Source organism: Thunnus albacares, chromosome 8 (assembly GCF_914725855.1).
Source record: "Thunnus albacares chromosome 8, fThuAlb1.1, whole genome shotgun sequence".
Classification (NCBI taxonomy): Eukaryota; Metazoa; Chordata; class Actinopteri; order Scombriformes; family Scombridae; genus Thunnus; species Thunnus albacares.
The window spans coordinates 30,000,051-30,024,541 of NC_058113.1; the positions used below are offsets into that span (position 1 = coordinate 30,000,051).

The 24,491-nt window shown below is 40.0% G+C and overlaps 1 long non-coding RNA gene across 2 annotated transcripts; it reads right to left on the reverse strand.

Moving 5' to 3' along the window:
• Positions 1 to 2,607: 2,607 nt before the first annotated feature.
• Positions 2,608 to 24,317, reverse strand: LOC122987629. 2 transcript variants are annotated; one of them, XR_006404535.1, is made up of 4 exons: positions 24,144 to 24,317; positions 3,480 to 3,665; positions 2,836 to 2,859; positions 2,608 to 2,720 (listed from the first exon to the last, which is right to left on the reverse strand). It is a non-coding gene; the product is annotated as an uncharacterized LOC122987629 (long non-coding RNA). The 2 variants fall into 2 exon arrangements; XR_006404536.1 differs by lacking the exons at positions 2,608 to 2,720; positions 2,836 to 2,859 and adding an exon at positions 2,891 to 3,408.
• Between the last annotated feature and the right edge of the window lie 174 nt (positions 24,318 to 24,491).

The window sequence follows — 24,491 nt, forward strand, 5'->3', positions numbered from 1 at the left end:
GACTAGTGAGCACTTGCGAGGGTCAAATTGACATTATTCATATGGAAATACTCAAAATATCCAAATAGTTCTGACAGTGTTTTACGTTTGCTGGTAAAAGAAATGAGCCTGACAGAAAAATCATTTTTTCCAGGTTAAGACTAAAATCACAGTGAGAACAACAGGGCACTAGGTGACACCATGTTTGTTTGACCTTCATTCATCTTTCCAGACCAGGAAATTATGATAATTATCCAATGATTGTGCTCTGCTCCACAGAGAGTGTGTGGTAATGTTTTATGAAATCAAAATTAAATATAACTATGCTTTCCTCCACCACCTCACACACAGATGATTAAATTACAAGCACGCCTGCACACAACAAGCATACAATCTTATACACACAAATCAGACACAGAGAAAAAACACATAAACAAACATGTGCACTCACAGTCTCTCAACCAGCCCTCCCGCCCCGCAGTCGAGCACATTAAAAAACAATTAGGCCTCTCTGATTTGTCTGTTTTTTCGCCGCCTCGCCTCGGCAGCAACCCGCAGAGTCCAGCTGCTTCCCTCAGGCCTCTGCGGAGCAGGAGGGAAAAAAATTGCTCCTTCAAAGCGACAGAAGAAGATGACACAGAGTGAGAGAGGGAGGACTTCACTGCAGCCAAAGTGGTGGACAGAATGAACTGGTGGTGGTGTTTTGAGTGTGTAATGGCAGTGGAGTAAGCATTCATGTGTGGTAAGTCCCGTCGGCCGGATACTGTTGCTGTAAGCTCTCTAATTATGTTGCCGGGCAGGCTGATGGACAGGCAGGAAAGATGCAAAGCCTCTAGAGAGGTAGGATTTAAAAAATATATACAAAAATAAGATTACAATTACTGACTAAACTATTATGCAACTCAGGGTTTTTTTGCAGGAAGGATGAGTCTGGTTAGTTTCAGTGCAGCTCTAAATGAAACACAAAAGTAAAAAGATTCTTAAAAGGCAAGATTCAAAGTTATTTTTTTTTATTTTGTGTCCCATCTTTGTTCCAAAACACATTTCTGTTGAGTTTCTATTCAGCAGAAATGTAATTTCCAGAGATCACTTTCAATCAAACAGTGAGACTATGACGTCAGTGTTACGCTTGACACTGGAACTTTGAGGCATGAATTAAAGAGAAGGTAACATGCACATTTCCAGGTCTATATTTTTATTCTGGGGCTCTACTAGAATCTCTTTGCAAGATTTACAGTTCAAAAAAACTCTTTATTTATCTTATACTGGCCCTTTATGCAGCTCCTCAGTTCAGTCCTGTCTCTGTCAGTCTGCCCTCCCGATGCCCCTCGGTAGATTTCCACCAGCTCCAACGGCTACATAAACAAACAGTGGTAGTAGGATTTCACTTCTTCTTCCCACCCTTTACTCAAAATATAAATCCAAAATATGTGACTGGACAACGCAAACAATCCATGGAATAACCTTTGCTAAAACCTCAGCAACAAAGGTAACTTTGCAAACGGAGTGTTGAGAGTAGGCCAAAGCTCTGGGTTTTGACTTGCAGGGAGCATTTTTATACACGTTCACCTCAAGTTTTCGAACTTTGACTATGTTTAACACAAACATCCAACATTATAATAGTATAAAAATGACAGAAAATCACAAAAAAACTGTTAAATTCTATGAGAATGCCGGGTGGATTTTGCTTCATTTCTTTGAGCACTGATTTGGTGGTGTTCAATATTAATTGCCCTTTAAATATATGTATTGCTCACATACAGTACATTAAAGCAAGAGAGAGACCGCAGGCAATACATAACCACCCTGGAGCCATAACTGGTAATAACATCAAATGAACACAGTCAAACAATAAAATCTTTATGCATAAAAACGGTTGAATAAATAAATAAAACCAGCGTTCCCATAGGGATGCTATCAGCACCATAAACCAAGAATGATTTGTACCAACATGTATACACAACATTACTGTGTATGTATGAGAATAATAATACAACCGGCGTGTTTGGAGTTGCTGTCACAGAACCTGGCCGTGCAAATTTTCATACTTTTGTAGTTTCAATGTGAAGCAGGTGCAATTTACATAATATAGTTATTCATATGCTGACAAAACAGTAATATTGTCTGAACAAAAACATCAACTTTCCAATCAGGGTCAGCCCAGATTTAATTCAGACATCTTTTCTTGTGAAAACCACAAATCATTCTTTGTTCCATGTTTGGGCAATTTGCAGTACTCATCTGACCCTGCACTGTCCTGTCAGTGTTCAGCTGAGATATGATTCCTCCGTATTTTACCCCTTTATACATATACATTTCACTGTATAAAGAAGATTACAACCAGATTTGAAAAACATCTCACATTATCAGCAATAAGACAAAACCCTCAGTGAGCAGTGCCACACACTCAGATGATCTGTCGCAATAGGTAACGGGACTTAATTGGCCCAACTACTGGGCCAATTACACATCGCAACATTGGCTTCATCTGCTACTTCATTCGACCAATGGGTGGCGATGGTGAACACTTGAAACCTCGAGAAGCATACATATATTCATCAAATGGCTAGAAAGCCTCAAAATTTCATTGCCATCACTGTTGTTTCCTCGGATTTTATGTTGCTGAAGTTAAAGTGTCTTTTCAGCCATGGTTGTCTTCATTGGTCATGATAACAACTCTTACATTTTTTCCAAAGAAGACAGAACTGAAAAACATGTAATTTTCTGTGCACTGGACAAGACTGCAGTATTTTTTTGGGGGGGGGAAGAGGAGAAGCAAATAAAAAAGCTTTCATGAACTGTGTACAGACTGAATAACTATTATATCAGTTGGCAATGGAGAAAAAGAGAAATTACCTGAGAGGTCTTGAGCCATTTCATCTATATTTGAAAAAAAGAGAAACCAAATATCATTGGGGGTCAAACTCTGGGTCATTGTTTTACCACTGTTCACATAAAAATAAAAATATTTAACAGTCAGCAGCTGCATCACTGGTGACATTCTGAATCACACTGTAGGAGAGGTGAACGTTTTCTGGTTGCAGATTGCTTCACCTCTGTCATCCCCAGCTCCATCAGCAGGTGACTTGGAGGGGATAATCCCCGCCAATCAATTACCCTTCACAGCCAAAGTCATCAGCCGGCGCCGGCTGGGCTTATTTCAGCAGTCGTCGAATCAAAGGGGGGAAAATGAAGGGAAGCATTTAACCGAAGTGTGCACATTCTACAAAGCTGTATAACCTGCTAATGGAGCGCCATAGCAGCGAGTCCCATGTGACCTCGGCATTCTTGCAATGATGGATACAGGTGATTTAAGAGTGGCTCGCGACGTTCGATTGCGCTGCTTTGTCGCAATTTCTCTCAAATGAGACAATTTGGTGTTAGGGAAAAGCAGGATTGCTGCGCCTAGAGTCGATAAATAGTTTTCTCCTGCAAAGCAAACAAGAAGCCGGGTCACTCCGCGGTCACTGTGGTCATCACTAGTGAGTTCAGTTACTTACCATTTAGGATTAAGTCATCATTTCGTGTCACATTGCGGAGGTCCCTCACAAATCACCCCACGCTGATCAACTCAGCTCAGCTTAAAGCAAACACATCATGGAAGCGAAGTGAGCGTCCCATCTGTCTGCTGGTGGTGGTGGCGGTGGCGGTGGCGGTGGTGGTGCTCCCTCTCTGGCACACTCTGTCTGTATATCATAATCAGGAATGAACACAATCAGGAATGAATGATCACAGAAGAGACAGAGGAGATGTCTGTGTGGATTCTCAGTCATCCAGATCATGGTTATCCAAGGAGGGTTGAGGATAGAAGATAGCTTTGGATAGACAGAAGAGATATGTATTAGAGCTTGGCTGATGGCATTCATTTCAATCGCAGCCAATTTATTCTCCCAAATAATACAAGCACTAATCTAATAATGACAAGGAGGGGAAATTGCTTTTCACCAGCGCTCTGTCACACAGGCGTACACTCACTGCAAAATTAGCAGTATGTGAACGTGTGTGCTTATGCGTACATGTGTAAGTATACTGTATGTGTGTTGCAGTTGCTTCCATTGTGAGAACATGTGTGGGGATTTTGACTATAATTTTAGTTACAGTTTGCATTTGGCAAGATAGATGATAGTGCGTGCGTGCGAGCGTGCGTGCGTGTGTGTGAATAGCGGGCTTAAACTAATTCTTCTTACCATTATCATTAGACAGGGTGAGCAGAGCTGAGAGGGGATTACTGTCTTAGTCATCCTCTACATCACTTACTTTAATAAAACTTCAAGCCTGTGATTACATTTCATATGCAGATACAGTATGCTGCGTGAATAGACAATGAGTAGTAAGACAAGGTTAACTCTTGTGTCACTCCTCATTCTGTGCTCTCTCTCTCACTCTCTCTCTCCTCATGCAGTAAAATATACTTCAAGTATAAACAGTAAAGGTATATGTGTAAATTTTCTTCAGGTAATCTAGGTTTTTTCTAGTTGAGCAAAGGTTTGGCATTTTTAGCAGAACATACTGTAAGTGTAAGAATTAAAAGTAAACATCCTCGTTATGTAGAACGACTGCTTTCACAGAGTTGTGAATCATATACTGATTAACCTGCAAATCATTCGACATAGCACATGTTGCTATTTCAAACTGTTTACAGCAACAGTATATCATATTACTATGGCTGAAAATCAAACCTTAGTGCTTTTTTTTTTGGTGAAAACCATCCCCCCTCCCTCAAATTTAGATTTCATTTAGGCAAAGTTTTAATAGGAAATAATTTAATAGGAAAAGCTTTATATTTATTTAAGTAAGATATCAAAAAAAGTATTTCTGTGGAATCAAAACTTATATCAGCGATAGTATCAACTAGTATCAAAAAAGCTGTACATATTGTGGGAATTTATCAAATGTTTGCTTTGTAAAACCTCAATCTGACAAGTTACTGTAGCAACTAAAAGCTACAAGTACAATATTTTCCTTTATGTAGTGAAAACGAACAACGCATCTAAAAAATGTACACAGTTACTTTACATATGTGGCAGCCTGTACAGCCGTCAAATACATATAGTCCAGCAAAAACTACATTTCCTTCTTAAATCTCGTGGGGGAAAAGAACAAGTGTCTCTTAAAATGCAAATAGTCCAGTAAAGTATCAGTGCCATAAAGGTGTTGATTACTTGAATAAGTGTATTTCGTTAATTCCCAACTCTGCTCACAAACACAATCACATACTACCAGAAGTATCTTTCAAAACAGTCTTCCATCTCATTGCTCGCTTCCTCCCCTTTTACTGTGCAATTCTCAAAAATAGTACAATCGTGTCAAAGCGACCCGCCTGCATCGGTCTTTTTGACGTGCTTCCTCAGCGGTCTGCCCTCACATGTGATTTTGAGTGTGACCATGTATGTGTGTTTCATGCATGTCAGAGCTGGATCAGTTTGGGTAGAGTGTGTGTGTGTGTGTGTGTCATTCCTCTGACACACCTCACAGGGAGAGGCAAAGGACTACAGCAGAGCTGACAGTGCATGACTAAATGCCCCCCCGTGAACCTGCCTGAATGGAGCTGACTGCTCCAATGAGGCAGGGCAGACGAGACAAAGCACATGTGGGCGAGGGACCGGAGAGCGATGGAAGAGGCCGGGCTGGATGTGTCAATCTTCCTCGCCAGGGGACAAGGAGACTTTGTGTCAGGGCTAAAGGATAGGAAACTCTGCATTGACCAGGCTATAGTGGGACACTGAAAAACCGGAACTATTGTTCCATGATTCGGTTTTGAGGGCGTTTTGTTTCTTTGGAGGAATGGGAAGCTCGGTGACAATGAGCTTGATGGATGTCCGCGCCTCTGCCCTCTAACATCTGTGGATGATTATTCTTTGTGTCATGCCACTTTTTGGGTTTTGGAGGAAACTGGTGAAAAGGATAGTTTTGATTCTTCATCTGATGGGCCTATTGTTCACAGAAAAATCCTGAGAGTTTTTCTCACATGCTGACGTCTATTTCTTCATTGTCATCGCCTGAGATTAGTTTATTATTCTGCTCCAAAAAATCAGCACAGCAACCAAGAAATTAAAAAAAAGAGAGAGAGAGCATTTTCAAATTTCTCCTTCTCTTCTTCATGCAAAGTCAAGTGTTGGTGCTTGAAGTCAGAGTTTGGGCAAACCCATATTGAACTAATCAATCACCTAATTCAGGTTCTTGTTGAAATTGGCTAATTATCCCTGGAGCCCAGTGGAAAAATCAATCCTACTGATGATTTTGATTGGACTAACCATACTCCAGTTGATTATAAAAGGGGCTTGATTGTGTAAGAGAAGGTGTAGACCGCCTGCTACCATGTGAGAAAAACAAAGAACACTGGCTTGTTATTCATGGTCTAAAAAGTTAAATGGCACTTTAAGCTGGACATGAAACACCTTTTCTTTGTGCTTAAATGAGGAACATTGCAGCCATGGAAGCACTTAACTGCTGAACATGGTAAGTGGGTAAATTGTACTTTGTTGTACTGGCTGTGTGCAATGAAACAGCAGTGACGACTTATAGTTTCAGACCATGAGAAACATAAAAACGTCTCAACCATCTCCATGTTTTACTTGAATTGATAAGCCGGAGTCATATAAACAGAGCTAACGGGGCAGTGAGAAGACAAACTGTGCCATCAGATCCTCACAGAGAATGTCTCGGCACTCCCTTAGCTTTTTACTATTAAAAAGCAAAGGCGTGGATTAACTTCATGTATTATTCAGTTTTGATAGATAATCTTTCTTTTGCTGTGGCTGTGTTTACGATCGAGGTTAAGTTTATTGCATTGTCTGGCTTCATATTTTATTGTATTTCCTTGGCTGGCACCAAATAATACAATTAGATTTTTTTTCCTGAGTTGTGTCATTTGGATCATGCTTCAAGCTGACACACTGCAATCTCAATCTCATTAGCAGAGAAGCGGAAGCATGCATATTATGCTGCGTGCTCGGTCGGCAGTGGACACCGCTTTGCCTTTAAACTTCGTTGTTTTTCATGCGTGTATTTTGGTTTATTCATCATTTTGAAGGAAACAACCAATTATGCAAATAGCACTCAAAAGCAACCCATTCAGCAGATTTCAAATGGCCTTTTCTCTGTCTTCTTTCAGTGTTGGTTGTGCTCTTTGTGTATTTTTGATAAATCAAGTAAATCTACAGACTATGGATCACTCTGTGTCATCTGTCAGCAGGAAATGAATGGTTACTTGGAGATTTACACAGGGCTTTTGTATCCTGTTCCCTCTGAGGACAGCTACCATGAGAGAACAGGAGAGCAGAGGTGAACAACAAAGAAAAAAAAAATCAGATTTAGAGTCTCCTCTGAGAAATTCATCTGTGATATTAACATCTGATATCTGAAGCATGGCTGCGTCTGTGTACATCAGGACGAAATACCCTTTAAATTTTCCCAGGACGTGCCACTAAGTCTGGATCGGTAAGTAAAGCAGGGGGAGAAAAATCAATAGAAAACGCTGGGGTCTGTCGCAAATGAGGGAAAGAAGATTCATGCAGCAGTCCACTAAAAATAGATAAAAACCTACAGAGTTGATAGGAGCCAGGCAGCTTAGGGCCAGAATCTCCTGAGTGGCTCCAGTCTTCTTATGCCTTCCTTAGGCCTTTAAATCCCTGACCATGCAGACCATGCAAACCAGGCCGACGCCAGCCGCCTGCAGTGTGTCCATCCCCTCCACCTTATCGTTAATTTCCACTCCCGTCCTTGGAAGGTCACACAGTCTTCAGGTCCAACTCCTCTCCCTTCCTTCACTCCCTCCGCCCCATCTCTAATCCAAGTGTCAAAATTGGCCTTGGAGCGCTTGTTAAACACATAGATGGAGCATGCACATATGGCGAATGGCACAAAGGCAAAGATGGACACTCAATCACACACACACACACACACACACACACACAGATGGATTGCTGACAGAGCTTTCAACATAAAGTGACCAGAACATATGCCTGTTAACACACGCTGTCAATTAAGGGCCAGATTGTGATGGGAGACAGTTGGACCCCTTTCTTCAAAGCACTTAAAACGTATCCATCTTAAAAAGAGATCTAAAGTGCAACTGTGTCTTAAAGGGGCTCCATTGTGGGAATTCATGATTTCTACCATTTACTCACATTAGTAATCAAAGATGTTTCATGCAGGGATTGATATATCTGGGTGGTGAACAAGAGGCTCGATTTAAAGTTATGGAAATTATGAATATCTGCTCTGTTCACCAGGCAGTTTAGTGTAACTCTGGTCTTGGTTCTGGTCAGTAGCAAAAAAACGATTCTAATCAGGGTGGTTTTCAGCATTTCATCTTGGTTCGACCAGTCTGACTCACTGGACCACTGGGATAAGACCTCCCACTGTGACATTCTGCCTCTTTCCGCTTACTATTCTCAATTCCATTGACATTTTTCAATACGAAACAAAAACAGCAAGTGGTCGCCCTCACTGTCAAGCTACATAATGGAAAATGTTGACAAAAAGGAGTATTCTGCATAAGTCAGGGAACTGGCCAGGTGTAAAATATTCCTCAAAAACATTTAGGCCTCTAGCAAAAAGTGGGGAATGTTATTATAATGCTAATAAAGCTTATTTTTATTGCACTTATCAAAGCCAGTAATTACAAAGTGCTTTAGGGCAAGCATAAAAACAAGAAAGAAGAACATACCAAACACACATACATTCCCACATATATAACATTTAAAACTGAATGTAGAGGGGACGTGATTTTCTGCCATTTATATACTGTTATAATGTCTGATATTCATGTGAATGGTGGTCAAAATTCCCAAACTTGAGGTGAAAATATGTAAAAAATTCCGTCTTCAAGTCAAAAACCAGGGCCTCAACCTGCTCTGAATGCTCTGTTTGCAAAGTTACCTCTACTTCCCCATCGAACTGATATCAGATTGTTTGCATATGCCCACAGATGGCCATCCGTTCCACAGCCTTTGTTGCTAAGTGTGGTATATTGATCACATAATGGTTGTATTGTTAAAATGTTTACTTATGCTTTTGGACCTCTGTGAACACGGTAAAATTCAAGGGTTGTAAGTGGTGCATGTGCATTGATCTGTAATGAGAAATATGGCCTTGTAAAGTGAATGAACACTACCCCTGCCTCTGCCTCGTTAATACACAACAGAAACTGGCCCTTGCGGGGAAAGATAGACACTCGGTGTCAGTACTAGTGAGTACAATGGCCCTGTTTAGAGGAATTGACAAGTTCAAGCCAGAAAATGAGCAGTGGTCGGCATAGATTGAACAGCTGCAACAGTTCTTAGAAGCTAACGACATAGCAGAAGAAAAGCAAGTAGCTATGTTGCTAAATGTAATGGGTGCAGCTACCTATGGACTCTTGAGAAATTTAGTGCAGCCCAATAAGCCAGAAGACAAAACATTTGATGAAATAGTGACCATTCTTGAGGGACATTTTGAGCCAAAGCCTTTATTGGTAGCGGAGAGGTTCCATTTTTAGCCAAAAGGCTAACCAGTCAGTGGCACAGTATTTAGCTGAGTTGAAGCAATGCACAGCTAACTGTTAGTTTGGTGTGAACCTAGACTCATCACAACGAGATCAGTTCATCAGTGGAATAAGAAATGAAGCCTGCTAGACGACACTGCTCTCTGAAAATTATCTCACTTTTGCCAAAGCTTTTGAGATCGCTCTCAACATGGAGTCGGCCGACAGAGACACACATGAGAGGAATGGAGAGTGAAAACGTCGGGGCAGCTAGGCATTCACAAGGTGAGGCCACAGGGAACCAATAACTGCTACAGATGCAAAGGGAAAAATCACCATGCCAACGAGTGCCATTTCAAGGAGACAAAATGCCATAACTGTGGCAAGACTGTGCACATTAAAAAAGCATGTCATTCCAAGACACAGACAGAGAGTGTAAGGAATTCTCAGGGCTGAGGACAACAAAAGAAACACACAAAATATGTGGAAGCTGTAGAAGGTGGAGGTGTTCACCATTTTTGACTGTCACAAGTGAGGATGCTGAACTGTAGAGAAAAGCAACATTCTCTGTAGCTGATGTTGAATTAGAGATGGAAATAGATACTGGAGCTGCAAGGAGTATCATATCACAAGGAACATACAGAAAGAAAATCCTACATCTGTCACTGCAGAGAACTAAAGTTAAGCTTAAAGTTTAAAATGGAGGTTACATTCCTATTTTGGGGCAGATCACAGTCAAGGTGGTCTACGAGGGTCAAACAGAGGACTTGCCACTTTTAGTTGTTAAGGGAAATGGATCAACACTGTGTGGCAGAAATTGGCCAAAGAAACTCGGGCTAAATTGGCAGCAGATACAAGTATCTGAACAAAACAATGTGTAGGTCACTTGGTGAAGAGCTGGATAAGTACTCAGAGGTGTTCGGAGAGGAGTTGGGGACTCTTAAGGACATAAAAGCCTCAATCATAGTTAAACTTGATGTACCCCCTAAACTTTGCAAACACAGACCTCTCCCATTTGCTAGGAAAGAGAGTAGAGAAAGAGCTCAGGAGGCTGGAAGAAGCTAACATTATATCTCCAGTGAAGCACAGTGAATGGGCAGCACCAATAGTGCCAGTGGAGAAAAGAGACATGTCTTTCCACCTGTGTGGGGATTATAAAGTGTCAATAAGTCAGGCAGTTGAAACAAACACCTACCCCTTGCCTCGTTTGGAGGAGCTTCTAGCAACCCTTAGTGGAGGGAAGGTCTTCTCTAAGATAGACCCAGCAACAGCTTACCAGCGGGTGTTTGTATATACTGTTAGGACTCGGACGGCACATCAAACCAGTTCTGAATGACAATAAATCATCATAAAACAGCTGCCCGCAGGTGTCCTGACTCCTTGCAGGAAACAGAAGGGTTGTTTTCCTTTTCCACTGCAGCACAACTAGACTGTTTCAGTAACAGTTTTGGCCAATGAGCTATTGTTGTATGTTTACATTTTTCAGTATAAAGGACCAAAATATTATTTTCTACCTTTCTTTTTTTCATGCTGTATTGAAAACGTACCAAACCGTGAGTTTTGTATACTGTTTCACCCCTAGTGTCATCAGATCAAGTCAATAATTATTCTCAATGAGTCTTGGTGGTATCAGTCGCTACATTCAGGCCCTCCGTTAAGTGTGCTGGTGGAGTTACACCAACAAGACCCTCACAGGATGCTGTCATGCAATATTTTAAGTTTAACGTTACGTGATTATCATACATTGGGAGTGTTTGTAGAATGTGAAAGGCAACACACCGCAATTCTTATTTGGAAGGTCCTGGCTCCAAATGGAAAAGATGGCGCCGACCATAAGCAGCAACTCTGGGCTTCAAACCAGCTCCAATGCAAACCATTGGATGACGTCACACCTCGCTACGTCCATATCTATATACAGGCCATGATGTAAACTAAGGCTGAATCCAAATGTCCAGACTTCCCAACACTTGCTGACTTGTTGACGTAGATGGTGCACTCTTGGGAGGTCTGAGAGCGTCAAGGTCCAAATCCACAATTCATGAAGTCCAAAATGGACATTAAGAGGCCTTTCTGTGAACTTCCAGAGAGCCTGCTTGGGGATTTCCTCGGAAGATTACCCATAGTTCATAGCAAACGTAAAAGTTGGAGTTGTCATAATATATAAATAATAATTTAACAACATATATGATAATAGCAGGAGAGCTGAACACAAGTGGAAAAAAGACAAGTTGCAGGTGTCTTGACATTTTAAGACAACTGGCACAGATATCAGAAAATTGTGAGCACTAAAAAGAGAAAAATACTTTTCTGATATTATTTCACATTATATGTCACAAACCTCATGTTCTTTTTAGTACCATTATTCTTAATATCCCCCAATCTGCTTGTCTTGATGTTTCCTAAGAGACCTAAAGAAAAATTCCTCCTTTTTTGTTGACAAGATTGCGATCATTAGTTACACATCTCACGGACTTCTTATGACCCATCAATCATCCATCCATGCTCTATGGGCAGAACATGCACACTAGAGACTTCTGCCGGCCGAGCGGCTAACTTCTGGTTAGTTCTCTGCTAACTTGAATGGGGATAAAATATTTTAATCACGTGGCTCTTCTACACTTTCCAAATGTTATTGGACTGAATGGATCAATTTCCAATAGTGAAACGAATCATTTCGCTGGGGATGTGTGACACTCAAAACAACTTATCCACCATTTTACAGCCACAAAAGCAGCGACAGAGTAGGCTACGATGGAGCCTATGATGTAAGCACGTGTTGACATTGTTAATTATTGTCAGTTGTAATTATTCTCATGGCCAGAAGGGGGAGACAAAAGTCCCGTATCCCAGCTTTAAGCCCTGTCTTAAAACCATAGACTGTATGAAAATATGGATGTAGTTACCATGACGTCACCTATTGGTTTCTGAAGAGCGGTTTTGAAGCTCAAGGTGAGCCGCTCCGGCCACTGCCATCTTGGCAGTACGTGACTCTGTCTAACTCCCAGCCAATGAAAAATGGGCAAAGAGGCAGGCCGAATGGCTGAAACAAGCCACCTAGCGGCTGGCGGACCTGTCACTCAAAGCAGCCATGTTCATCATTATGCATAACTTTACGGCTTAATAAAATTTAAACGGATGAGTTATAAACAAATACACCCCTCATAAAGTTGTCATGAAAGGGGAAATTAGCTACAGAGACCAAAACCATTTTTTGTACCAGGCTGTAAACATGTTTATTTCTGCTGTAAAGTTGGGCATTTTAACATGGGGGTCTGTGGAGATTGACTCCCTTTTGGAGCCTAAAGTGGCCATTCAAGGAACTGCAGTTTTTGGCACTTCCGCATTGGCGTCATTTTAAAGCCCTGGTGGTTGCAGCTTGCTTAAAACACATCTTTATTCTTTGGCTTTTAACTCAGTATGAGAGTTGCCTTTCTTTGTCCTTTTGTCCGTTAAACTGTACTTTGTGTTTTTTACTGTGTTGTTTTATGGCTTTTGCTATTTTGATTGTACAGCCCTTTGGTCAACTGTTGTTGTTTTTAAATGTGCTTTATAGATAAATTTGACTTTGACTTTGAACAATAATAAAAGCAACCAGTGAACTCCCTGCACACAGTTTATAAACTGTTATATTTATTTTTGATGTGCCTGACCTATAACTTTATTGATGTTGTGAGGTTTATATCACATGAATTGTTTATTCCAGTAACATTAAAAAACATTCCAAAAATTTCTTTAAAATGAGTTATAGGGTCAGGAATTTTGATTCATCACATCACTGAATCACTGGCCATTTAAAGATCCCTTTCTAATTCACTTTCAACGTCCTTTCAAAATATGCAGTCTTTGTTATGTGCAAAACTGTATTATTTAAAAGTTTATCTGAAGCTAAAATGAATTAGCCAAATCAAGTGGATATCTTTCAGGGTTAGTCTTTTTAGTACAAAATTCCTTCTTTTTGTTTAACTAGAGAGACTAACAAAAAGAGGCAATTTGGCACTAAAAAGACTATTACTTTGGAAGATGTCCACTTGATTTGACTAATTTAGACAGCTGAAACCTCACTTTAGATTCAGATAAACTTTGGAATACATTTTTATCCAAAATGAGGACTGTACATTTTGTCTTCCATCACTTACACTGAAAGCACATTTTGAAGGTGAAGACGTCATTGGTATAACGCAAGTCTGGAGGTGTACATTTGGATTCAGCCTAAATTGAATTGGTTCTCACAGAGACGGAAGCACAACAGCACACACACTCTTACTGTACAGTGAACTGGGTTTGTGTGGAAACCAACATAACCTCCCAGTCACTGCCACCAAATCGCGCTATGTTCCTCACTGTAGTTAACACTGCTTCAAGGTCTCAGGAACAGAGTTTCATGCATACATAAAATATGAGCGCTAATGACCAGTTTCACCATTACTGCAACGTGCAATTACCATCATAATGATTTGCCATTTATTTGCTTTCACAGCAATGTGAAGAATTGGGTTTAATTAATAATTTGCTAGTGAGGAATTAATTGGAGGATGCGGCTGTCACAGCTGTGCGAGTGTCCCCTGCCTTGCACGGAGGGCACAATTAAGTGATGATTGCCAGAGCTGCCATGTTGAAATGTGACCCGCTTTGAAGACCAAAACGAAGAGGGAGGATGAGAGTTCGGGAGGCAGAAATGACACTGACAGACAAATGGAGGGTGTTAGGTTTAGCTACTGTCGCTGTGTCAGCTCCCATTAATGCTTTCTGCTGAAGTGGGACAGGATGCTGAATGCTTATATTTTTTATACACACTGACATACATACACATGCACTTACATGGTCCTTGGCCCTGTTTGCATTAGAGAGAAACTGTTATGGAGGTTTAGCATCTGAATTTTCAAAAACGCATTAACACTAGAGAGTGAATGTCTCTGCAATCACCGGTGCCCTTTAACATTTTACATTTTGTCACTTCACAGTTTGATAAAGCAAACCTTGAGCTTTGCACTCAAAAATTCCAAAAACCTTTCCTCCATTTTTCATGACAGGAGGAAGATTGAAAACGTGTTTCCAGCTGAAACCTGCCTGCTGAAAACAAACAACGGCTGAAATGGTTTGATTTGCACAGGATTAGCGTTGTCAGGGGACGTCTGTCGTCACTGAAATATGGCAGATCGTTTTCTGTGGATTCTTTTTACAGATTAAGAGAGGATTAAAATCACTGTCCACAATTATCATAAATTAGCGGATGTCCCTATAGGTGATGTTTGTGCTTTGCCAACAGAGTCTGCCTCTCTCTTTCTCTCACACACACAAATGTGCTCACATAAAGACCAATATCAGGTTGCCATTACAAATTTAAGATGATTTTGGCCTTTAATTAACCTCTTGATCCCGTTTTTTGTAGTTAACTTACCTCATAAGTTGGAAAAAAATAAATTTTCACTCACTAATTTATATATACCCACCAAGATATTCTGTATTCTCTTTGTTTTTGTATGGGCCTTGAAAAACCGTTGACTTAAATCTAAAATTTTATTATTATAATTACTCCCACAGAACTGAAAGATCCATGACTTATTGACACGACTTCCTAGTTTATATTCAGAACTGCCCGTCAGACTCTCCTTTGCTTTGTCACATGACAAACTGCAGATGTATTCACACTTAATTTCTGAAATTTCTTGTAGTGCATCAAGAAAGACCACAGTAAGTTAGGCCAGAACCAGTAATGGAGGGTACTTTTTTACAATTTTAAGGTACTTTTATTTTATTTGAGTATTTAAATACTTATTATTTATTGTTACTTCATTCTCTAGTACATTTAAAACAGATATGTTGCAGTTTTTACTCCTCTGTCGTAGTTGTTAAGATCTTACAAAACAAATGATCAACTCATAAAATTTAACACAACAGTACATACATAAGTTAAAATTCACTCCCCCTTGACCTACTACAATATTATGCAGTAATGTAATATAGAATAGCAGAGGCCTTTCTGCATGAGTATTTTTGCTTTTAATACTAAAGCTGCATTAATCAATATTTTCATATGAGCAATGATTTATGATTCATATGAGCAATGGGTCAAATTACTATGTGGGATGTGAAAGGCTCATAGTGACGAATCCACAGAAATATCACCTGATTTTAGTGTCCTCCACAGCTCTACAGAGGATTTTTCATTGTTTTTTTTGTTTTTTTTTTTTACAAAAAAAAACAACAGCAGCTTCACTGTTTGATTCACTCTCACTGCTCTAATCAGCCTCTTCTCCAACAGCAGCTGGGAGTTCAGCTAATGAAATGAATGCTCTGCTGGAGGTGTAAATAGGGAACTTTTTGCCGACACACTGCTGCATTAACTGTATAAGTGATAATATGGCAATTCTGTGTTATGTAACAGTTTAATCCACTGCCTCCATGTGGCCAAAAAAACACTCACACATCTTTGACATATAATCACAATATAAAGTTGAAAAACTATTAGCAAACAGTTACCAGTTTACATAGAACATTAGCATTCAGACACAGCACAACATTAGCAATTATTTAGAGCTGTGTTTGTGGCAATATTCAGTCAATATTCATTTACCTCTAGGCTATGTGTATGTAGGGAAATATCTGGCTTTTGATGCTTAACTATTATCACCAGCTGGTTGCTAAGTTTGTCTGTTTGCTTTGTGGCCGTGAGTGGGTAACATAGAGGGGGATTATCAGAGCTGAAACCAAACCAAAAAAATTAGCTAAAAGACGCTAAAATGCTCTTAGGTGATAACTCTCTGTGAATTTGTCACTACGAGTGACCCCTTTCATATTGTATATAGTAATTTGAGCCATTGCTCATATAGAAATATTGATTAGTGCAGCATTAATTACATTTTGCTGATAATATTCATGTATAATTATACTTATGTGTAATTTTAAATATACAACTTTTAGTTTTTTAAAGGATCTAAATACTTCCTCCACCACTGGTCAGCACTGGGTGAAGTGAACATCAATACTGCATGAGCCGAACACGATCCTGGTGACCTCTTGCTGCAGATCACTGATTGCATACAGTAAAGGCACAAGCAACTGTGTTACATGTGACACAATCAGGACAAAAATAAACACAAATCCATTCAGAATTCTATTAAAAGCAAACAAAAACAGTCAGATTGTGTCCACTTGCTGCCATGTGGCGGTCACTGACCTCAGCGCAGCCAAACACAGAGCTAATAACCAGGTACGTTCCCTGGAGGTCTCCCCTGTGTCCTTTAATCCCTCTGAGACGAGCTGCACTGCTCCAGAGGAGATGAATAACCACAGCACTCGGTTTCAACACTCTCACAGGGGTTGTATGTCAAGATCACACACTACCAGCCTTTCCGTTTATTACATGAGAAACTCTGGACACAGTAGGAACAAAAAAGAAAGAAAAAAACCTAAAGGACAAATGTCAAGATCTGGGAACAGCAGTTCAGAGGTGGACATGCTTTTCTGGACAGAGACAAGTCAGAATTCGTCATCGTGGTCAGGATGAGGGACTGTAGATGCCAGAGGTGTTGCTTGAGTAGATTGTTTATTCCTGCCACTGGTCCGAGGCAGATAGAAACTTGAAAGGATTATGCACCTATTCAAACTCTCCCCTGTAATCCTTATAAAGGACAACAAACACCTGAGGCGCTACGCCTCCACAAAGTCCACAAAGATGATTGTATACAACTCTGACAGGATGTTTGTGACTTAAAAAGCTGCTTTCCTCATTTACATCTCTTGCAAGTTTTTTTCACTCAAGGTCGGACATCTTCCCATGGGGAAACTAGCAGTAGCAATGCAGATGAAAACGAGTCCAAATTCTTTTCTCTGAACAAGCTGTCAGATATAAGGGCCAAGATTGGAGGAACAACATGTCATGTCTTTAGAGGAGATTTTCATGAAGTCATTGTTTGCTTCTTTGCTTTTACGGCGCTTTTATGTGAGTGAATTAACACAAGCAGACATTTGACGGGAAATAAGTCCTTTCCTCCATCCTGCAACCACTTCTGCTGTAAACTTGAGTTTTCTTTATTTATTGGGGAGTGTTTGTTGTGAACAGACACAATTGTGCTGCAGGATGAAACTGGCAATTTGTCTGACACTGACCTATAAAAACGTCTTTGCACTTCCACATTAAAAGGTTCGACTGGTGTGTGTACACCAGTCGCCCTTGTAATTTCTCTGATGATTCCTTTCAAGCAGTTTGGTTTATGGATCACGGAAAGGCCGCCGACCCAAACAGCTTCAGATACAATCAGGGGAGTGCACTCAGCTTTTTTTCAGAATTAGCTGTCTGTGCACTATACTCAGCATCAAATTAACGTAAAAGTAAGAGGCTGGAGCACTGATTCAATTTTGACAGAAAAGGTGGAGCCATATCCATTGAATTTCAAAATCTTCTTGACCTCTGAACGTCCCTGCTGAAACACAATGTTCAGTATAGTCTCACATTAGTGACCTGTATCCTTAGTACGTAGGAGCACTGTGCCAGTGCAGGACAATGGCCTGCCAGAAGTCATTCTGTGTTTGTGTTTGTCGTTTTGTTGTAAGTGAAAGACACATTATGGGTTGTTTTAATTTCTTAAAAAATAGGTATCATCAAGGGCACAAAGTTGCACAAAGCTTCAATCTCTTTGCTGGACAGAAACTTTATACTGAACGGTCTCACAAAAACACAGATTACACTCAATCCCAACATTTTTTTGTGAATTCTTCCTGCTCTGCCTGCAAATGGCAACTATAGTTTGGTTATGGTTAGGCAACAAGAACTAAGGTATGAAAGACATCCATCATGTCTGCACCCTGACAGGACACACTATCTACCACTTCTAAATCTTGTTCTGCAGTATCGTCCAATATGTATGCAGTTCCAGTGGAAACTAGGCTGCAAAGCTCACTGGTGCCTTTACAAAAAAGTGCTTGTGGAAAAATCTTGCACTTGGGTAACTAAAACTTCTCATAACTGCTCAACACACCTACAAGAACATTACTTTTAGATAGTTTTTAGTAGGCTCAATCGACAGCAATGTTGGTTGGTCAGTCAACCATTTTGGTGCCGAATGAAATATCTCAACATGTACTTTATGGATTGCTATGAAATTTTGCACAGATGTATGTGGTTCCCTGAAGATTTATCCTATTCACTTTGATGATCCTCTAAGTTTTCCTCTATAGCTCACATTTCACAACTAATAAGATCACATTGGTGTTTTTTAGTTCAAGGTCTCAACAAGCATTGGATGGATTGCCATGAAATTTAGTAAAGAATTCATGTCCACCTTGGGATAAACTGTGATAACTTTGGTCGTCCATCAACTTTTAGCACCATCATCAGGTCAAAATTTCATTTCATTCAATCCTTATACCTGCAAATCTAATGACATTCCCATCATCAGCTATACTTTGCTAGATATGTTTTAAATTGGCAGTGCTAATTGGCTTGTGTATCATCCTGCTAATGTACATTCTCTCAGTCTACTGACCTGATGACACCCTACAGTTACAGTTGGCAGATGCATTCAACTCAATGCTGGTGAAATTGGATGGATTTTTAATTGGTTGTAATATGGGTTATTATTAGTAGTACTGTGGTCATGTTTTGTTAAAGGCTGCAAGGAATTTGAGCCTTTAAATCCTCTATCCTAGAAAACACTGCAAACACATGGTATGAATGTATGTTATGGTAGTTTCTTTTCTTTTATGTGGTCTTAAATGGGTCCACATCAGTGACTGCCAACTATCCACACATGTCCAGATTGCATTTCAGCACTTCACAAATAATAACATGTAGTCTCAGGTTTCCTGTTGTGTTTTAGTGGAACACAGATGATTTCTCCATGAGAAAGAGTGAGGTTACTAATTAGACAAAGCAGATGGTGTTGTGGAAAATCTGTGCTGTATCACTGTTGACTCATGACACTATGATTTTTTTTGTTGAAAACATGCATAAATGTACACAGTAACAACACTGAGCTCTGCTAGCACCCCCAGGAGGCCAAACTGCTCCTAACACCCAACAAACAAACCAATGAGTCAAAACTAGTTTCTTTATTAGAGTTTTGGATCTTAATACCAGGAGACTTTGTGAGTAATTGTGATTTTACTAGTTATAGGTGCAGTGTGTAGATTTTAGTGGCATCAAGTAGAAAAAGAATTAGCAGTAATGGAATATAATATTCATAAGTATGTTTTAATTAGTGTATAATCACCTGAAAATAAGAATCTTTGTGTTTTCGTTACCTTAGTATGAGCTACATAGTTGCACAGCCATGTTTCTACAGTAGCCCAGAATGGACAAATCAAATGCTGGTTCTGGAGAGGGCCTTTCATATTTTTTGCAAGTTTCACGGCCACCGTAGGTTCTCCTACACAATGGAAGGGGGCGGGAAGGATATTCAGTTAGTTGCAATCTGCAACCTCACCGCTAGATGCCACTAAATCCTACACACTGGTCCTTTAAGAATTTGCATGAAGAAAATAGTCTGTCAGTCAGTCCAGGCTGTACTTTGCTATTTGGTTCATTTCCTTATGCCAAACTTTTCAAGCATGCTGTTGGCAACAGCTGGCTATCACATTTCCTTACCTGTCTCCTTGCAATGAAAAATCCAAATACTTTAAAAATATTTTCTTGCACTTTGAAATCTCTCAGTTTGAATTGCATCATTCTCACTTTGCAAAACAAACTGAATCAAGTCTTTAATATATAGTTTTCTCCTCTTATTTCCTATTAAGTGGGTTTAAGGTTGGAAAGAAAATTACACAGACAGTAACATATATATTCTGTATCAGCTTGTTCTGCTCTTCATTGAAGCTTAATGATGTTTACATTGAGTGACATATTCAAACCAAAGACTCCATGTTTTTATGGTAGCACTGTCCATCAAATGGAAATAATGAATAAATAATGAGTCATGTCACATCATTCTGTGCCATGTTGTGCACACTTTCCTAAAAGTCAGCACAGCAACATATTTGGTATCTTTGGGACCTCCATGAAGTTCTGTTTGGCTGCACAGCATGAATTTGTAATGACTGTCCCACTGGTGATTCAGTGGGGTTTAAGAGGCGTCAAATTAATCAGTGCCAACTCTACTGTTGCGCTCAGAGTGAGCTGCCCTTGGTAACAGAGCCAAGTAAATACAGAAAACGTAATTGGATGCACAGCAAATCTTGTTACCTATGGTGAGAAAGGATGATTGTAGTAAGCATGCTATCCTTTTGCAACAGCAGTCATGTACAGTAAGATTATTTCACAGTGTGCACCATCCTCTGCTCAGATGTTACTTTAATCAAACACTACCACTCTTCACCCTGCATTCATAAATGACAGAAAGATAAGCGTTTTTTGTTTTTTTAAAAAAAAGGCTGCTACAACTTAAATGCAGTGTTTAGAGGAAGAAGTCAAGCAGGAAAGTAAGGAACAGAAAAAGCAAAATCAAGACCACCAACTAAACCCCTGAAGAAATGAACTCAGGCATGCGGTGTAACTGTGCTGCTCCCTGTTTTCCACAGACCGGTGATGGATGGAAGTCAGCAGATTGTTGCAGCCCCAACCGATTCATCCAGGAATGTTGTGACATCTATTTCTAATGGCATCTGCGTTCCACGAGAATCAAACCTAACACCGTCTGACAGAAACATATGTCTCCGTTGTGCCTGTATGACTCCAGTTCTCCAGGCTCAACTCTACTGTAGGGATGAAAAGGGAAGCTTTGTTTCACAGGTACTCGCTCAAACATTCAGTAGCTGCTCCTCTGATCTGCCTGCTGCTCACATGTAGAACAGCTGATTGCTTATTACTCTACCAGTAATAAGCAAGGGGTTAACATCAAACAGAATCCTCTATTCTACATCCTATACGGTGCAGCAACCAGTGCAACAGCCGCTAGTACAGAATTGTCACAGCCAGATGCTGTGGAGATGAATATTAACTGGAAAATTAAAACACCAGTTTCAACCTTTTAAACTGCAACTTTTCAAATCACTCTTGTGGTGGCTTCAAGTGGAATGAAAGGATCTGCTGGGAGATTAGGAGTATGGGATATGGGGATGAGGGATGTGGCTCACAGACATTTGGTTTATGACCAAATACCTGAAAATCTAATGACATTCCCATCAGCCCCAGCTGTACTTATGCCGTGTTAAGTGCTAATTAACATGCTAACAAGGTAAACTAAGATGGTGAGCATGGTAAACATTGTACCTTCTAAACATCACCATATTGTCACTGTGAGCATGTTAGCCACATTAGCATTCTGATGTTAGCATTTGGCCAAACACTGCTGTGGGTTAGGGTTCATTATGACTAATTATAGGGGAAGGAGATGGAGTGCGACAAAGATTCCCGACCAAACTCAAACTGAGGACATTGGTTTATGTTAGGGGCTGAAACATTGTTTTTCTATAAATTAGTCTTTTCACTTTCTATTATCACCTCCCCACCAGAGGACTTTGTTTGCTGTAAACAGAGCTGCAGACTGAATACATTTTTGATGTGTGAGGACATAAAATCAAGGTGAAAATCTGTTTAAAAAGATTTACTTTTATTCCCCTCTTGTGGATCGATAAGGTGTTACTGTACCATATTTTTTTAAAAAGTCAAGAAATTGATGAGCCACTGGAGATGAAGTAGCAGAGCAGCAGTGGCTCGGTAAACATACAGAATAAGCCATCATCTCTAAAAGTAATCTAAATGTTAAGTAAAGTAAAACTGCCATGTTGATGTGTGTTTGTAACTCAGTGGGATGTCATGTAATATAGACACAAACTGTTTTAGTGGCTGCACAGAAATAGTTTGCACATAAGCTAGATCTTTAGATAGTTCTGCATATTTCAAAAGTTCATCCCTCTAAATCCTACAGGAAACTATTTCTGAGGAGTGTTCAGGCATGTGTAATGGGTTGTCAGGTGTCCTTGCGATTTTAAAAATTTATACTGTACTTTTAAAATGTTCTACTTACTTTTGCACATGTATTTTACTGCACTGAACAGTGTATATCTATTTTTATAACACATCCAGAGACAAATGTTGCAGATGAATTTAGAGATCCTATAATCCTAAATGTTGAGTCTATTCAATGAATACTCTATAGTTATACAGTATGTATCTGTTCATTTAAAGTATGAACATAAATTAATTAATAAATAAATAAATACAGTTCAGGAAACAGGGTTGTTGGAGGGGATGTGTAGTCTTTGTGACAGGTGGAGGTTGGTGGAGTAGCCACGTAGTATTAAGAAAAAGGGACACCTGCACACACAAATCTGTATGACATATCTAGGAAAATATTAAAAATGCAATGGAAATATTAAAATCACATGTGATTTTTTTAGATATATCATAGATTTGTATCTGATTGGGGTCGGGTGATGCCCTGTGGATTGTGGGAGGAGTTCAGTCTGAGCCACAAGGTGTAGCCTACTGCCACTAATAAAATGTTTGTGATAATTAGTCACTATGAACCCTGCCTTTAAAGATGTTTATTTCCATTTATCAGCATAAACCTGAAGAAGGTGGTTGACTGAAATGTTGGATATATTAATGTATCTTTATTGAGCAAGTGAAGACAATGTGTGGGTGTCCCTTCTTCTTTTTAGAACATCCCAAAATGATCCCAGCTGTGAAGTTGCGGCTTTGAGCAAAAGCAATTGACATTTTTCATATTCGGAATTAGTTAAATGAAAAAGTCATTTTTCTGTTCAATGTAACTTTAAAATGTAAAATGTCAGATTGGGGATTTAAGGTCATATTTGTTTTGTCACACACCTGAATTTCTTTCTGCTGTAGCAGGAAGTGACATTTGAAAAGCAGCAGAGAGGGGAAGTGAGGGGAAACCTGCGGATCGAAGTCTGCTGTCTGTCTGTCTGCTGTGAGGGAACATGGAGGAAGGCTGTGACACGGGGTGCAAATGATCAATGCTTCACTTCCAGCAACCAGCTCAGAGAATGTGGACGGCGTATCAAAATCATTCTGTAATCTTTCTCTCTCTCTCTCAAAAAAGAAATAAAAAAAAGACCAACAGATTTGTCTTTGAACAACACATTCAAGCCCCAGTTCTGTCCAGTAGAATTATTCAGCGTCTGACAGTTGAATACTGAGTTTGCCTGCAGGCAAAATCCCAGGTAATATACAAACACTATGTGTGTGAGTGTATTTGTATCAATATGGTTGTGAGAACAAACATTTGTCTGCACAGTCACACCATGGGGACTTGCCTGCCATCTGAGATCATAAATCAAGTCCCACCAAGGTTGATCATTAATTTTAGGGTTTAGACTTTGGTACAGGGCTATGATTGGGGTTTGGCTAAAGTGGCAAATGTTAGCCAAAGTGTGCATGTAAAAACTTGACTCTCTGTGGTAGCTGGGTATGTAGAGAGCCTCTGCATCGGCACACCAGTTAAAGCATAAGGACCAAGTTCGAGAGCAGTACAACAGTTTGTTGTCTTGTCCACAGGTTCACAATTAATAGTTGACTGGCAGATTTTGATGGAAATGATGATGATGATGATTTAAAGGCTAAAAAAGGCAGATGAAACAATAAGCAAACAAAGGTACTCCAGTAATCTTAATCAAAACGATAAATCGGTACACAAAGGGCACTTGAATACTTTAAGTCTTAACTCAAACTCAAAAACACTCATTCGGCTTATAAACAAAGAAACCACCATAACTATAACAAATGTCCACAACTTACTGGAAGAATGCATCTGATGCACAGGAGAAGGAAGCTAATACGCACAGCTCACCATGCTGCAGCAGACAATGGGAAGAGACTGAGCAAGGCCTGAGCCAGGCCTCTTATCAGTTCAGGTGTGGCTTGTTAGATGGTGTCCCGCCCACCTCGGTCTGGGCAGGAAGGAGGATTTTCTACAGTGCACGTTAGTGCTAGCTTTGGTCTGAGGTAGCGGGGCGTGTTTCCAGAGCATGAAAGGCAACAGCTCGCACTCCTTATTTGGAAGGTCCTGGCTCCACATGGAAAAGGTTTGGCGCCGACCATAAGCTGCAACTCTGGGCTTCAAACTGGCTCCAATGCAAACCTTGT